The 5,750-nt window shown below is 44.2% G+C and overlaps 1 protein-coding gene across 1 annotated transcript in view; it reads left to right on the forward strand.

The window, feature by feature from the left end:
• eif5b (eukaryotic translation initiation factor 5B) overlaps positions 1–639 on the forward strand; it is a 71,475-nt gene extending 70,836 nt beyond the window's left edge. The window contains exon 24 of the mRNA XM_033022563.1: positions 1–639. This exon is cut by the window's left edge and continues 890 nt beyond it. The gene's annotated coding sequence lies outside the window, so the exon portion shown is untranslated.
• The last annotated feature ends 5,111 nt before the right edge of the window (positions 640–5,750 follow it).

A 5,750-nucleotide genomic window follows, 5' to 3' on the forward strand; every position in this document is an offset into this window, starting at 1 on the left:
CAATGGCTGCATGTGTTGCTGTTATTTGAAAGGTTTCATTGCACATAACTCCCAACACCACTTGTCTGAAGTCTGAAGAAGGGTTTCGGCCCGAAACGTTGCCTATTTCCTTCGCTCCGTAGATGCTGCTGCACCCGCTGAGTTTCTCCAGCATTTTTGTGTACCTACCACTTTCCACCTTCCTGGAAAGGTGTTAACCTCATTGTTCTTTGAGCAACTGCTATCCTCTGATACTTCTCTCAGTTGCTAGTCATTTTGTATGAGACCAATGTGCATGGTTTTGGGGTACAGTCACAGTTGAGTGTAATTCAATTTTCATGTCAATGGAACTGAATTCCCAACTGCGGGGTAGTGGTTATGTGGGGACGTTGAAAGACTGACTGAAAGCAGCTGAAACCAATTGTTTTTAGTATTTGAACATGCCTCAAAATATTGGTACATAGATTAACTTAGGCTGGATGTAGGGAATAGTAAAAATGTGAGATCTAGATAGATTCCATTTGCCATTATTACTACATGCACATGTTTTTAGATTTCTCTTCATTCTTTATCAAGTTTGAAAAATGCTTTGTGTACATTTGTTCAAATGGTAGTAAGCTTGTTTATATGAAATAAAACAAGAATGATTAGTTGCCCAAAGCTCTCATTGTCATAACATTTTCATGATCCTGGGATTTTAGATGATTCATTATTAAATGATAATCAGGTTGACTTTTGGAATATTAAATAGAAAATGATTATGCTGACTTTAATTATTAATTGTTAACTGTAACTTTCATTGTTTTATGACTCTTCAACATTCCATCCTAATTTATCATGTTTTCTGCTCTCAATTCTTCTATCATTTCCATCCATAAGTTTTTTTAGTTTTATCCAAAAATAAATCCTTGCTTTTGGTAAGTCTAACAAGGGCAGGACCTACACGGTGAATGGTAGGAGTCTAGGGTCCAGAGCAGAGGGACCTAAGAGTGCAAATACATAGTTCCTTGAAAGTGGCATCAGAGGTTGAGATGTAGAAGTCTATAAGTCCAGATACGACCTTGACAAGGACATCAAAAGGGACTTCTAAGCTGGACGATGGGGAGGATGTTCGGCAACTGGCAGGGTTTTAATGCCATCACCTCCTACAGGGCAAAATCAGGGCAGCGCAAGCGACAGCGAAACATCACTCCCTGAAGAGCTCAATGCATTCTATGCACGCTTTGACAGGGAGAACACTGATGTGCCTTCCTGAGTCCCCATACACCCTGATGGTGTCACAGTCACGGAGGCCGACGTCAGAAGATCCATCAGGTGAACCCTCGGGAAAGTGCCTGGACCTGATAGTATACCTGGTCGAGTTCTCAAAACCTGTGCAGATCAACTGGCTGGAGTTTTTGTGGATATTTTCAACCTCTCACTACTGAGGTCTGAGGTTCCCACCTGCTTTAAGAGGGCATCAATAATACCGGTGCCCAAGAAGAGTAAGATGACGTGCGTCAACGACTATCGACGAGTGGCACTAACGTCCCTGGGGATGAAGTACTTTGAGAGGTTGGTTATGGCGCATATCCTACTTCAACAAGAACCTCGACCCACTAGAGTTTGCCTACTGTCACAACAGGTAAACAGAGGATGCGATCTCACTGGCTCTCCACTCCGCATTGGAACACTTGGACAATAAAAACAAAACGTCAGGCTGTTGTTTATTGACTAGAGCTCGGCATTCAATCACATCATCCCCTCCAAGTTGGTTACCAAGCTCATGGAACTGGGTCTCTCCACGTCCCTCTGCAATTGGATCCTCGACTTCCTCATCCACACACGCAGCCTTGAGGTGCTCCCGTATGGATTGTTAATAAGGGTGATTTCTGTCAATTCGGACAGAAATCACCCTTATTAACAATCCATACGGGAGCACCTCAAGGCTGCGTGCTCAGTCCTCTGCTCGACTCGCTCTATACTCATGACTGTAGCCGGACATAGTGCGAACTCCATCGTCCAGTTCGCTGACAACACCACCATGGTGGGACAAATTACAGATGGGATGAGTCATAGTATAGAAGTGAGATTGACCGATTGACCAAATGGTGCCAGCACAACAACCTGGCTCTCAATATCAGCAAAACCAAAGAACTGATTGCGGACTTTGGAAGAGGAAGGATGAGGACCCACAATCCTGTTTATATCAATGGGACGATGGTGGAGAGAGTCAAACACTGCGAATTCCTGGGAGTGCATATTTCCGAAGATCTTTCCTGAACCCAACACACTGATGCAATTAATTATAAGGATAGCACGTCAGCGCCTCTACTTCCTGAGACGTTTACGGAGATTCGGTTTGTCAGAGGATTCTCTTGAACTTCTACAGGTGCACAGTAGAGAGCATATTGACTTGTTGCATCATCGTCTGGTTCAGCAACTTGAACGTCCAGGAGCGGAAGACTACAAAAAGTTGTGACCACTGCCCAGTCCATCACTGGCTCTGACCTCCCCACCATCAAAGGGATTTATCGGAGTCGCTGCCTCAAAGAGGCAGCCAACATCATCAGAGACCCACACCATCCTGGCCTCACACTCATTTCACCACTGCCATCGGGAAGAAGGTACAGGAGCCTGAAAACTAACGTCCAGGCTCAGGAACAGAGTCTTCCCGACAGCCATCAGGCTATTAAACACTACAACCTCATATAGGGTCTGAACTACAATGGACTATTATTATTATTATTGTTGCACATCATGCTGTTTACATATTCTGTTGTGCTGCAGCAAGTGAGAATTTCATCGTTCTATCTAGGACACATGGCAATAAAACACTTGTCGAAAAGGCTTTCGACACATTGGCCTTCATCAATCAAGAGTATCAAGGTTGAGGTCGACTTGCATTTGTACAAGACATTGGTTAGACCACATTTAGAGTATTCTCTTTACTTTTGGTCACGTTATAGGAAAGATGTTGTCAACCTGGAGGGTGCAAGGAAGATTTACGAAGATGTTACCAGGACTCAAGGGCCTGAACCATAGGGTGCAGTTGAGGAGGCTAGAACTTGATTCCTTGAAGCACAGGAGGACAAGGGGTGATCTTATATACGTGTACCAAACCATGAGAGGAATAGATCGGGTAAATGCAGAGTCTCTTGCATGCAGGCATGAGATTTCTCCTCGGATTTTGAAATTCGTTAAAAAAAAAATCTGTATAAATCTCTGCTATAAATGACTTTCATCACGGGGTGGCGCCCGTAATGGATGCCTCGCCCGCAGTCTGTCTTGCTCCTTCTGTTTATTATGTCTGTCTTGAATGTTTGTTTTAATGTCTCTTGGTAGGTTTTATGTGGGGGGTGCGGGGGGAACCTTTTTCAGTCACTTACCCCAAAGGACATGCAATTTTTCTCGTGTCGCAGCTCCCCCCCCCCCCACTTTGCGGCCTATAACGTGAAGTGGTGCGGTCTTTCCTGGAGACCGGCCCGGAGTTTCAAGCCGCGGGAGCCTGAGATCTTTTACCGAGGATCACCAGTGTTGGAGCTCCGATCGCGGGGCCTGTGGACTTTAACATCGTGAAGCAGCGGTCTCCGTTAAGAAGCGTAAGTGTTCCGATCCGTCCCGACGCTGGAGTTTCCATCATCCCGACGTGAGGGCTAGAACAGCGGACCGTCGGCAACGACCCCGTTCAAAGGCCCCGACCACGGGTGAACAAAGGAGGAAGATGATTGAACTTTATTGCCTTCCATCACATTGAGGAATGTTGATTCCACTGTGGTGGATGTTTATTTTAAGCTTTATTTTATGTGCAGCGTGTATTTTTGCTTTTTACTTAGTATGGCTGTATGGTAACTCAAATTTCACTGTACCTTAATTGGTGCATGTGACAATGAAATTGAATCTTGAATCTCTCAGCGAGACTAGATGGTTGAGTGCGTGGAAATCCGTGGAGTGGATTTTAGCGGAAAGTGGGTCACGGAATCGGGCCAAACGTCTGCATGCGTATCTGTATGGCTAGCGTTCAGTTCTGCACATGTAGAGTAGCGGTTTTCCTCTGTTCCCTAGGCCTATCGTACCGGGGTTGTGGCCAGGAGCAGAGTTACGTACACAACGCTCACACTGCATTCAAGAGTCTGTATGCCATAGACACTACAATGTTTTTTTTTTACCTGATTCAATCAGGTAAAATGTGCTATTGTAAGGTTTAATTAAAAAAACATTACAGTATAAATTTAGGGTAAACAAGCTAGGAAATTGTGTCATTTCAAGGTATAATTATCAAAAATTTCCTGTGTAAGGATACCTTTCTAATTAGAGTAAACAAGGAAGGAACAGGTATGTTACAAGTAGGTAGACAAAAATGCTGGAGAAACTCAGCCGGTGAGACAGCATCTATGGAGCGAATAGGTGACGTTTCAAATCGAGACCCTTCTTCAGACTGATGCGGGGGTTGGGCGTGAAGAAGGTCACCTGCACCTCCTTCAACCTCATCTATTGCATCCGCTGCTCTAGGTGTCAGCTGCTCTACATCGGTGAGACCAAGTGCAGGCCAACATTTCACATTAACTCTCCCGGTGGCTCAGCACTTCAACTCCCCCTCACATTCCGTATCAGACCTTTCTGTCCTGGGCCAGAGCGAATCCCACTGCAAATTGGAGGAGCAGCATCTCATATTTCGCTTGGGTAGTTTACACCCCAGCGGTATGAAGATTGACTTCTCAAATTTCAGGTAGTCCTTGCTTTCTCCCTCCTTCCCCTCCCCTTCCCAGCTCTCCCACAGCCCACTGTCTCTGCCTCTTCCTTTCTTCTTCCCACATCAGGTCTCGACCCGAAACGTCACCTATTCCTTCACTCCATAGATGCTGCCTCACCCGCTGAGTTTATTCAGCATTTTTGTCTATCTTTGATTTTTCCAGCATCTGTAGTTCTTTCTTAAACATGTTACAAGTAGGTGTAGGTGTAATATAAAATATTTTCAATATGACAAATGTAAACAAGCAAGGTGTCATTTTAAGGTATGATTATCACTAATTTTCTGTAAATTAAGAAGTGACAAACAAGAAAAAAATGTTATTTTAAGGTACAATAAAAGAAAATGGCCGTATAAATTAAGGGTAAACAGGCAAGAAAACAGTGTCATTTCAAGGTACAATTATCAAATATTTTCTGCATAAAGTGGGCGCTGCCCCTTGGAACTGTACCCTGGACCCCCATCTCTCTTCCTCTTTTTTCCCAGTTTTTTTCCTGTCGCATGCCTGTGTATGCTTAGAATTAAACTTCATGACATTTATTCTGGAATGTATATGGTGTAGATCAAATTTTTTCATTCATCCTAAAGATTGGTCCAACTCACATGGGATGTTTGGTGAGGTGCAACATTGAGAAAAGTCTTGTGGTGATGATATAGCTTTGGTATTCACTGCGACTGGTGCTGTTGTTAACCCGTTAGTAGCATGGTTTGCGCCCTGCCATGCGGAAAGCAGAAGGTGGAATGAATTTCTAAGTGGAGCAGAATTTGAGGGTGGTGCCCAACAGTTCCTTACTGATGGTTCAAATGTTTTGAGGTTGAAGGGAGTATTATAGTGCTGGAATTTTCTTGATCTTCACTGCATGACAACTCCAGGTCCATCTTGCCTCCACCCATTCTGTAAACAGTTCTTCAGCCACTGGCAGACAGTGATTGAGGAGGATCCTGATGATAATTTCCCCTGCAGCAGACAAAGGGGAGATCTAACAGGCTTGGTTAAAAACTGGCCAACATTCATTCAGACTAAAATAATGCAGTACACAAC

This window comes from Amblyraja radiata, chromosome 6 (genome assembly GCF_010909765.2).
Source record: "Amblyraja radiata isolate CabotCenter1 chromosome 6, sAmbRad1.1.pri, whole genome shotgun sequence".
NCBI lineage: Eukaryota > Metazoa > Chordata > Chondrichthyes > Rajiformes > Rajidae > Amblyraja > Amblyraja radiata.